The sequence below is a fragment of the Plecotus auritus genome (genome assembly GCF_963455305.1).
Source record: "Plecotus auritus genome assembly, chromosome: 4".
Taxonomy (NCBI): Eukaryota; Metazoa; Chordata; class Mammalia; order Chiroptera; family Vespertilionidae; genus Plecotus; species Plecotus auritus.
This window is the reverse complement of record NC_137775.1, coordinates 49,407,985-49,420,206: the sequence shown is the minus strand read 5'-3', so window position 1 is coordinate 49,420,206 and position 12,222 is coordinate 49,407,985. Positions and strand designations below refer to the sequence as shown.

General features: G+C 42.5%; 1 protein-coding gene across 1 annotated transcript in view; it reads right to left on the bottom strand.

The window, feature by feature from the left end:
• The window catches only part of MMS22L (MMS22 like, DNA repair protein), a 110,795-nt gene that overhangs the window by 59,465 nt on the left and 39,108 nt on the right, over positions 1–12,222 (bottom strand). The gene's annotated exons all lie outside the window — the stretch shown is intronic.

Below are 12,222 nucleotides of genomic sequence, written 5' to 3'. Positions count from 1 at the left end.
CATGAAACAAATAGGTACTTTGATGCTAAGAAACACAAGTTAAAGAAAATAACTTTAGAGCCGTGGTTGGCAAACTCATTAGTCAACAGAGCGGCAAACCGAGGCTCGTGAGCCGCATGTGGCTCGCGAGCCGCAGTTTGCCGACCACTGCTTTAGAGTAATTACCAGAAGATGGTGAGGATACCTAGAAATATTTTACAACTATAATGAATATACTTTTCTACAATTTATAGTGCCTTTGGAGGTTTTATTAATCCAAAAAAAATTAATGGGATAATTGAGATAAGATCCCTTCCCTCATTGACATATCACATCATTAAAAAACACATCTAGTAGCACTACACTTATTAGACATAAAAGCTTACATTATCACTTGTTTCCTCTATTTCCCTTTTATAACCAAAAGCCACAATAGCAATTTATCTTAATTTCCTTAGCCTGGGTCCACTTACTGAAATGACAATTTCAGCTGTTTTTACAGCTGAGAGTTAACTTTAGCAATCCTGTCACGAATGGGATTTACCAGTCTTCACTATTTATTATGACAACATGTCTTTGGTTGAAGAAGCAGAGCAGTGTGGTGCCATGAAAGAACAAAGTAGTGATACCTTCTTACAAACTCATTGCTGAGTTTCATCCAAAGCTTCAAAGATCTGGGGGGTCTAAATACCTATTGTGAACCATGGGGTTCAGACAAGGAACTACAGTGACATAAATAAGATTGGGGAAAGTAGCTTTCACCTCACCCCAACATCTTTTGATTTATTACCATTTGCTAAAGAGAAATATTCCAGTGCTTGGTACAGAAAATATTCATGGCACTTCTATTCCCTAAACAAGTGAGCTGATACAATTCAGAAGAATGACATGTTTCCTTTACAGAGTGTAATTCTGGTTTTCCTTGTCCTTTCATCCCAATTTCTATTTCAGTGTTCTTTCTCTACTCCTCCCTTCCCTTTCTTTCCTCTCTAATTGTAAGAGGTGGACTTACTGTTTCATCTCAGAAAAAAACGGATCTTCAGTAACTTCAAACTTAAAGAACAACTATCAGAGGTCATAAAGCTCCATTCACCTACTTCTTACAACCATAAGTGATCGTCAAAAGAAAATCTTCTATACTAATAAAAGGGTAATATGCAAAATAGACCAGGAGACCTTCCAGAGACCTTCCAGACAAAGCAGGGGGCTTGGCCGGCCTGCAAACTGCCCCCAAATGGCCCTCAGCCACTCGGCCAGGCTGGCCACAACCCCCAGCGGGGAACCCCACCCTGAAGGGGGTGTGGCCAGCCTCAAAATGGCCCTCAGCCCCTCACCCAGGCTGGCCACGCCCCCCAGCAGGGACCCCCACCCCGATGGGGGCGTGGCCGGGTTGCAAACCACCCAGCCCCTCGGCCAAGCCAGCACCGCCCCAGTGGGGACCCCCACCCCAATGGGGAAGGTGCCGGCCTGAAAACCGCCCCAAGCCCCTCGCCCCCCCCCAAGGGGACCCCCCACCCTGATCCAGGACCCCCTTCAGGGCAGACCAGCTGGCCCCCACCCATGCAACAGGCCTCCATCTATACTAATAAAAGGGTAATCCTATCTAATAAAGAGGGAATATGCTAATTGACCATCATGCCCTCACAAAGAGCAGCACCCACAGCCAACAAGGAGGGAATATGCTAATTGACTGTCACGCCCTCAAAGATGGCAGCACCAACAGCCACAAGATGGTGGTGCCCAGTCCCCTCAGCACCCCTGCCGCTCAGGGCCAGCCCGAGGCACAGGCAAGCCTCAGATGTCGTCTGCCTAGCTGCCCAGGGCCAGCTTGGGGGTTAGTGAGGGACGACCAAACGCCTGAACAAGCAGGCTGCATGGGGCGACCAGGCTGGCAGGGGGATTAGTGAAGGGCGACCAAACGACTGAACAGCAGGCTGCTTGGGGCAACCAGATTGGCGGGAGGGGGGGGGGGGGCGTGAGGGGCGACCAGGCCAGTGGGGGGGGGGGGCAGTTGGGGGCAACCAGGTTGGCGGGGGCGGGGGGGAGTCAGGGGCAATCAGACCTGCACACAGAAGCAGTGAGGGGCAATCAGGCTATCTAGACCGGCAGTCAGATATCCCCCGAGGGGTCCCGGATTGGAGAGGGTGTAGACTGGGCTGAGGGGAACCCCCCCCCCCCCCGTGCACAAATTTCATGCACCAGGTCTCTATATGCTAATAAAAGGGTAATATGCTAATCAGATCTGGAGACCTACCAGACATCCTTCCAGACAAAGCCATGGTGGCGGGGCCAAGGCAGAGGCAGTTAGGGGTGATCAAGCCAGGAGGGTAGGGCAGTTGGGGGTGATCAGTCCAGCAAGGGGGGGGGGCATTTGGGGGCAAGAAGGCTGGCAGGGGTGCAGTTGGGGGCAAGCAGGCCTGCAGGCAGAGTGGTTAGGGGCGATCTGGCAGGCAGGCAGGCAGGCAAGCGGTTAGGAGCCAGAAGTCCCAGATTGCAAGAGGGATGTCTGACTGCTGGTTTAGGCCCGATCCCTAAACCAGCAGTCGGACATCCACCGAGGGGTTCCAGATTGGAGAGGGTACAGGCCGAGCTGAGAGACACCCCCCATGCACGAATTTCGTGCACTGGGCCACTAGTCTAATATAAAGCTCTAGTCGTCTCTTTTCTTTAATTTTGTAATTACTGAGAACTGGGGTTTTACATATTAGACCTGACCTAGATTATATCTGGAGATAACAAGACTAGAAATACAGTATACACAAAAATATAGGTGACTAAGAAAGGTGGAGAAGACAAGTCCATGGATACTTTGGTACCTTTTCTTTGTACCCAGCACTCTAAATTTCACATCGATGTGCCTTGATGTGAGTCTGTTTTCTTACATTGCACTGGAGTCACTCAATAGGCACTTTTAATAAAAAAAATCTTCCATTCTGGGAACTGTCTTAAATTATTTTATTGATACTTCCTCTACTCCATTACTTCAATTTTCTCTCCCAAAGACCTTGCTTCCAATACAATCTAAACACAGATGATCTTTACTTTTAGATTCAAAGTGTTCCTGTAGAACTAGCCTCAATGGAGAGGTTCTCAAAACAAGGTGAAAAGCTCAAAGGCCCCTTACTCCATGTGTTGCCATATTTCAATGGGAGAACAGTCTGGTGATAACTATTGAGTTGGCAAAATAAAATAATAAAAATGGTCCAAATTTTTTCAGCTAGAGAAGACATGAGTTTTATCTTTCAATAATACCAAAAATCTTTCTATTAATTGAGAAGAATGGACTCCTGGCATCTCTCTGGAGGTCCCTTCTGCCCAGTGATCCTTAGGAGGCAATAAACATGCCGTGAAACTCGGATTATGCATTAAACCTATAGCTTGGCTGCACAGATACTGTTGTATACTTTCATGTGAATATTGGCTAGAACTGTTGGATAAGCAGGTAAAATTTAGGAACAAGTATAAATCTTTATCAAATAATGCTGAGTAACTGAAATAGTAAAATACTTTTGAAATGGTGAAGATGTATGGTTGGAATGAAGTAAGTACCTTTCTAAGTAAGTACCTTTCTCTATTTTCTCAATATATCTTTCATATAATAAATGCATGAGTGCATTCCAGATATGCTGCATTTAACTGGTTCACTGATGTACCACAATGCCTACAATGCCTGCTACCTTAGTAGGCACTCAAATATTAGTTGGATTTGTTAAATTATAATTTGTTTAATAAATATGCATCTTCTCCTTGGACTCAAATAGTGCTCAGAAAGCCTTGAGAGGGAGGGTGTGAAACAGAGGTCAATGGTGGGGGGTGGGGGGGGAGACATGGGGACAGCTGTAATACTTCAACAAGATAAATTTAAAAAAATAAATTTATCTTCTATAAAAAAAATCACAACATGAAAGCAATAACGGACATTAGAAAGTTAAAAAAAATTCAAAGGGAAGAAAGAATATTCAAGACTGGGGACACACGGACAAGCATACATTTCAAGGTAAGTTTGGAATAAAGAATAATATTGTTCACATAAAATAAAAAAGCAGTAAATAAAGAAAACAAGCATGCATTTGAGAAGTTATGATCCACATTCTGGATAGGTGCATCCTCGAAGTCAGTGCTATTTGAGAGATCTGCTGTCCACCATAGTAGCCACTACTGAGGTACAGCTACCAAGGAACTCTTATGTAACTAGCATGAAGAAGTAGTGGAAGTTTTCATTTTATATTCACATATAGATGATAAAGAAACTGCACATGAACATGTACTTTGGGCAATCTGGGATATACTAAAAAAACTATATGCAAATAACTCACAATTGAATTATTAAAAAAAATCTTATCCAGTTTCAAATTTGTATTATAGTAAACTATTCTTCAATAATTAAAAGCTGTAACCCATTCATACTAATAGTGCATCCAATAACAAAAGAAGGAAAAGGCATGCATGCTGTCAAGACTTTCCTTTCCATTTTTCCTGAAAAATCATATAAATTATTTGGCATAGAACAGACCCTCACAAGACTACTTCCTTTTGTACTACCTCCTTCCCTACTTAGACAACCCCCAGTTCTCTCACTGAAGATGTTAAAAAAAAATTTGTCTTGAATAAATTATACCATACAATAAAGGTTAAAATAACTAGAACTACTGAACATGGAAAATATTTGAGAGAAATAATAAACAGATATTTATGCATGCATCCTCTCACACACACCCATCCCAAATGTCAAAACAAATATATAACAAACAGATGACCTTCTAGGCTCAAGGGAAAAGAAAAAAAGGGATTTAAAAATATATTTGTATTTTCAAAGTATATTTTGGAGCCAGGAAAAAGAGTTTTAATCTTTTAAGAAGTTGTACTTGAGTAAATAGAGTATCAAAAAAAGGTAATTCCTTTTGAACTATTTCTTAGCCTCAACATTTAACATTTTAGGTAAGTTTCAACTGCCTTTAGACTTCTTTGAAACTAGACTGCTTTTTAGTACAAAATAGGTTATCAGTTGATCAATATCCATTTGGCTTAAATTCATAAGTCCACAACCCCCTTTAAGTGGTAGAACAAACAGATACAAAGCCTGAAAATTTATTGTTTCTTTTTAAACTCCAAATGATATTTGCAGATGCCAAAGGCACTTTGAAATCACTCACCCTTACTTCAGTAAAAATGAAAAAGGGGAATGGGGAGGAGGGAGAATTTCATGAGACCTTGTATGTCAAGTTTTTGCCCAAAGCTAATTTTCATAGCTGTGTTATAAAACCTTGAAAATGGAGGTTTATAATGGAAATGCTGACAGACCCTTAACTATAGCAGCATGAATGGATATAATTAAAGAAAAGCTTTTGGCTACACCTAACTCCACAAATGAAAGACTGGCATTTTTACATTAACCTCAAATAACAGCAAGTGAGAACTAGAAATGTGATTCCAGAAAGGTAATGTGAAATGTTAAAGATGACTGCTAAAACTATTTGACATTCGAAGTTCTACACACAGAGGCATTTAGTTAACATAACCAAGTCAGTATTTTCATAATGCTACTTAATCAGCAATAAAGAATGCTCTGGTGAGCCATCAGCTCCAGTTAGCAGAAAGTGGCATATGAAGTTATTATTTCTCAACAGCCTAGGGAGCCGCTTCTCCCTTAATCAGTGATCTTAGTCCCTGCCTACCTGTAATTTCTCTGTCATACAGTTATAAAACTATTACCCTGTTCAACATACAGACTCACACATCTTGCACACATATTTATGCAAGGACTGGTACCTATTCCCACCTGAATTTGAAAACAGAAGAGATTGCTAAGGTAAAGTATTTCATTCTTTCCCTTGTCAGGGATGCAGCCTGGAATAAATATCATCAATCTATCTAACCCATCTTCCCTGTCTAAATCAAAATTCAAAGAATTTAGCTGTGTTCTTAACTTTAAAAGGGGGGGAAAACCTATGCTTTACAAATATCCAAACTGTTTTCATACTTTCTAATAATATGAAAAGTAATAATTTTATAGCATACTGAAGACTCATATAGAAAGATCTTCAATGAGGCTCCTGATGTGGGTGAAGAAATTAGGAACACATATCTATGATCATAGAACCTGAAGGACTTTTTCTGCTGTTTCCCTTCTCTGTCTCCCATCCTTCCTTCTTTCTTTTAAGGTAAATAATCCTGAATGATCTCTGGGGCCTTCCCCCAAAAGATTCCAAACTGAAAGGAAGTCTGCCTTGACAATATCTACCTTGGAAGTGTTAAAAAGATTGATGGAATAATATTAACCTGTGTAAGTCACAGCCCCTCTTATTATCCTATATAATAAAGATGTAATATGCAAATGGTTGTTATGCCATGAAGTGTAACGACCAACTGCGTAACAACCGGATCACAGATCAGCAGGAGGGTGGGGCAGCAAGCTACAAGTGGGCTGCAGAGAGCTATAGGAGGGAGCAGGGCAGCAATCTATGGGAGGGCAGGCTACAGGAGGGCAGCAGCAAGCTACTGGCTACAAGCAGTCAGCAGAGAGCTACAGGAGGGCGGAGAGTTACCAGCAGCAGTGAGTCGGCAGGCCAGGTGAGGCAAGGGGCAGCGAGCTACTCATCCATGCACAGGGCAACTAGTATATTATAATTAGTCTCATTGAAAAACTGTGTGCAAATTACTACACAGCTTCAGATATTTAAAAGATGACAGTACCTAAACTGTGACAGCATTAATAAAGACCTGCACACTACTTCACCACTCTTATTCACACACTGACCTCATACTTCCTTGTTAAAACCAATCTACAATTTTGACAATGAACATTATACATGATTTGCTATGCATTTACAGCAACTGTTTTCAATCACAGTTGAACAGCATAAAAAACAAAAATAAACATTTGTGCAAGGAATTAGGCAATATCAACATAAACATCTTTTTTTCATTGGTTAGTCTTAAAGAAAAACATCATACTCCTTGCCCCCGCCTCTAGATGACAGCAAACTATAAACTCAAGCCCGTTATAGTTAAAAGATACTCCTAACGTGAATGTAAACTTACTTTCACCTTATATAACTGACACTCTTCATTATGTCTTCTTGATTCCTACCTCAGTACTTCTGAATAGTGATCCCCATGGATTAACAGAGATGCTTTATAGCTTCCAAGATACTTGTAAGCAATATTTTCCAACACTCTTTTAATGCTAAAGGATTTCTATGAAATTGAATTTAAAGAGCAAATATTTGTTTTTATTACAAAAAGTGAAAGCTAGATTGTTGTAATAGTGCTAATAAAACAAAGATAAATTATTATTATACATAATATTTACATGTGATTTACTTGTGTCCACATCCCTCTGTGATTTTTTTCCAACTAATGACTCATTAAAAAATATGCAACTTGCAAAATTATGAAAACATAGTAATGAAAGTTCCCCAATAAGCAACCACCCACTTTTTAGTAGCAAAAATAAAAGGCAAAAACACTCAGAAGTATACATGTGGGAACAAAAATAGGTTTACAATAGATCGTATGAAAAATCCTATCCTATCTAATAAAAGAGTAATATGCAAATTAACCCTCACTCCGCTACACCCACCAGCCAGTCAGGAGTGAATACGCAAATAAACCCAACCAAGATGGCTACGGCCACAGAGAGCAGGAGGGAGGCTTGGGTTTCCCTGGCAATGGAGGAAGCAAAGATCCGGGACACCCTTCAGGGCAAACCAGCTGGCCCCCACCCGTGCACCAGGCCTCTATCCTATCTAATAAAAGAGTAATATGCAGATTGACCATCACTCCAACACACAAGATCGCTGCCCCCATGTGGTCAAAGATCCTGCCCCCATGTGGACACAAGATGGCCAGCAAGGGAGGGCAGTTGGGGGCGATCAGGCCAGCAAAGGAGGGCAGTTGGGAGGGACCAGGACTGCAAGGGAGGGCAGTTGGGGGCGATCAAGCCTGCAGGGGAGGGCAGTTAGGAGTGACCAAGCCGGCAGAGGAGGGAAGTTGGGGGCAACCAGGCCTGCAGGGAAAGGCAGTTGGGAGGGACACAGGCCTGCAGGGGAGAGCAGTTGGGGGGACCAGGCCTGCAGGAGAGGGCAGCTGGGGGGGGACCAGGCCTGCAGGGGAGGGCAGTTAGGGGTGACCAGGCCTGCAGGGGAGGGCAGTTAGGGGTGACCAGGCCCACAGGGGAGGGCAGTTAGGGGAAAACAGGCTGGCAGGGGAGCAGTTAGGCATCAATCAGGCTGGCAGGGGAGTGGTTAGGGGGTGATCAGCCTGGCAGGCAGAAGCGGTTGGGGTCAATCAGTAAGGCAGGCAGGCAAGCAATTGGGAGCCAGCAGCCCTGGATTGTAAGAGGGTTCCCAGATTGGAGAGGGTGCAGGCTGGGCTGAGGGATACCCCCCCCCCAATGCATGAATTTCATGCACCGGGCCTCTAGTCCTATATAATAAATCCTATATAATAAAAGGCTAATATGCAGTTGAACGGCAGAACAACTGGTTACTATGATGCTCACTGACCACCAGGGGGCAAACGCTCAATGCAGGAGCTGCCCCCTGGTGGTCAGTGTGCTCCCATAGGGAGAGTGCACCTCAGCCAGTAGCCCTGAGCCGGGTTCATGGCTGGCAAGCACAGTGGCGGTGGCGGGAGCCTTTCCCGCCTCCGTGGCAGTCAAACATCCCCGAGGGCTCCCAGACTGTGAGAGGGCACAGGCTGGGCTGAGGGACCCTCTCCGTCCCCCCTCCCCCCTCTCCCCCCCCCCCCAGTATACAAATTTCGTGCACCAGGCCTCTAGTAATACAATAAAAATAATAATACAAAAATAAACTGTGTTTGTGTACTCACAATTGTAAATCTATTTTATATGAGTAGTGGTAATACTTTCAGGTTTGCAACACTTTACATATTTCATTTATATAATTATCTCTTAATTTTTAAACAAATGTAGTGGTATGATTAATTTCTGTCTGGTTATTTGTGAGCTATTATAAGGATGGTATAAGAAGGTGGCTGTGGTATACTGGGTTAGATCAGATTGCCAATTCTGAAACTTAACAGCCTTATTTTAGGGAAGTCATAAAAAGTCTCCAAGTTTTCATTTCATCTATAAAAAGGGATGATATGGTTGGTAAAGAAATGAATGAGATAGTATTTGTAAATTGAACATCTTTAAAGAATGCAAGAATTATTCTTGTGTTTCTAGTTACCACTTTTGAAGAATGAACAACCAAGTTCCAGTTAGGAGGTTAAAGACAAAAAAAAATTAGTAAATGAAAATGAAATTTTAAAAACTAATTTCCCATTTTATTACTTTCTTTGTATTTCTATTTTGAAAGCCTCTTCAAACTTTGTCTGATTCTCCTATCACCAAGTTTCCATTAACATTTTTAGCAGACTCCTGTATTTAATATCTTAGAATGCATGCTTTCTAAATATACTCCATACACTAATCTAATAAAAATGAGAAAGAATACTTTCTTCTACACTATTAGGAAGAGTGAAAACTGATGCAAAAAAATTTGTAGGGAATCTGATAATATCCATCCACATTTAAAATTCAATTATGCTTAGGAATCAATCTACAGAATCAATCTACTTTCCAAGTACACAGAAAATGCATGTATAAAGATGTATAAACAAAACTGTGTTTCTAATAACACTAGAGGCCCGGTGCACGATATTCATGCACGGGGGGATGTGTCCCTCGGCCCAGCCTGTACCCTCTCCAATCTGGGACCCCTCGAGGGATGTCCTACCGGGATCAGGCCTAAATGGGCAGTCGGACATCCCTCTCACAATCCAGGACTGCTGGCTCCCAACTGCTCGCCTGCCTGCCTTACTGACTGCCCCTAACTGCTTCTGCCTGCCAGCCTAATCACCCCCTAACCACTCCCCTGCCAGCCTGATTGATGCCTAACTGCTCCCCTGCCAGCCTGTTTTCCCCTAACTGCCCTCCCCTGCAGGCCTGGTCACCCCTTACTGCCCTCCCCTGCAGGCCTGGTCCCACCAACTGCTCTCCCCTGCAGGCCTGGGTCCCCCCCAACTGCCCTTCCCTGAAGGCCCGGTTGCCCCCAACTTCCCTCCTCTGCCAGCCTGGTCACCCCTAATTGCCTTCCCCTGCAGGCCTGGTCCCTTCCCAACTGCCCTCCCCTGCTGGCCATCTTGTGGCGGCCATCTTGTGTCCACATGGGGGCAGACATCTTTGACCCCACATGGGGGCAGCGATCTTGTGTGTTGGAGTGATGGTCAATCTGCATATTACTCTTTTATTAGATAGGATAGAGGCCTGGTGCACGGGTGGGGGCCAGCTGGTTTGCCCTGAAGGGTGTCCTGGATCAGGGTGGGGGTTCCCTTGGGGTGTGGGGTGGCCTGGGCAAGGGGCCTGTGGTGGTTTGCAGGCCGGCCACGCCCCCTGGCGACCCAAGCGGAGGCCCTGGTATCTGGGGTATATTTATCTTCTACAATTGAAACTTTGTAGCCTGGAGCGGAGCCAAGCCTTCTGCTTGCTCCATGGCGACAGCCATTTTTGGGGGGATTTATGTATCTTCTATAATTGAAACTTTGTAGCCTTAAGCAGAGGCATGGGCCCGCCAGGGTGTGCGGAAAGCTTGGCTTCCTCCATCACCGGGGGCAACCATAGCCTCCTGCTCTTTCCAGCTCCGTGACTGCCGCCATTTCTGTTTGGGTTTATGTATCTTCTATCATTGAAACTTTGTAGCCTTAAGTGGAGGCCTAGGCCGGCAAGGGCAGGCGGAAAGCTTGGCTTCCTCCATTGCCGGGTAAACCCAAGCCTCCCTCCTGCTCTCTGTGGCCGTAGCCATCTTGGTTGGGTTTATTTGCATATTCGCTCTGATTGGCTGGTGGGCGTGGCTGGTGGGTGTAGCAGAGTGAGGGTTAATTTGCATATTACACTTTTATTAGATAGGATTGTTATTAAATCATTCCTTTCCTCTCCTCCAAAATACAGAACAGTTCTAATTTATCTTTAGATACCAGAATTTTTTTCCTTTCTCTTACTAAATCCTTGAGAAAAGGCCAGTTTGAGGAAAATAAAGTTTATGTCTTTAAAAATTTTTTAAAAAGAAATAATGCAATCGTTGATTAAAAGGGTCTTATCTATCTTCAATAGAAAAAGCAGAAAAATATACAGATTCTGACACTTGGTTTTCATGACTGCCTCTTCCCAAGATGCCCATAATTCCAGCTTCATTTTCTATTCCTTTGCCCCTATAGCTTTTGGGGGCTATAGTTCCTCATCACCAGGATGGTTTAGGACAGTAAATCCTCTTCCCACCTGTTTTATATATTCAGACAAATATGAATAAAGCAATAATGGTGCCAGAAATAGTGGTACAAATTTTCTAATTTTGTCCAGGAAATACTACTTACCACTTACTTAAAAATTGTACAAACAAAATGAATTTGACATTTGGGAAAGTATGTTTAATAAACTCTACTAGACTAAAAACAAACAGTTCATAGAGAAGATCCAGAATTAGTAAAAGTTTCTTCTAATAAAGTTGCTTATTCATTTACTTGCCATCCATCCGTCCGTCCAAAAATTTGAGAGCTTTAAGACTGTCACTTTAATATATCTGACACTGGGGGATAAGGGGGTGACTTGTCTGATCAAGAACTCTGGATAAACCTTTAGAACCTAAATTGATGAGTGCAGATAAACAGTAAAGCTGCATAAAATCTAATAAGTAATGAAAACCTGTGGATTAATCAGTATGAACACACAGACCAACATTAAGTAAATAACAATAAGTAAAACTGGCAATAAATAAATTTCCATAATTTGGAAATCTTATCAAGCTTAGTACCAATGAAAAACAGATGCTACTTTTGTAATGTGGTCTTAGGAAGAGGAAAGCAGTCTGTTCATTAACTTCAGACATAATTTAAAAAATAAAGTATTTCTATACATAACTTTTGCCTAACTTTTCAGAGATAGTGACTAACTACAACGAGTGGTAGCATCTAACTTGTTAAGAATATGTACTTCAAAGATAAAAGTGCTATGTAAAAAAGGCCTTAAAGAAAATATATTTCATTACCACTGTTCTCTTAATGACTGTTCAGATCTGATTGCATTTGCACATTTGTATAACTTAAGTGGATCTTAAAACGTAAGTTTTGTATAGGTGATTGGCATTACAAATAGAACAATCTCATCTTAATCTCAGAATAAATTGTTTTAGTTGTGAGTATTTGAGGCAGTTGAGGCTATTAACTCTAGCAAAATATTTAAAG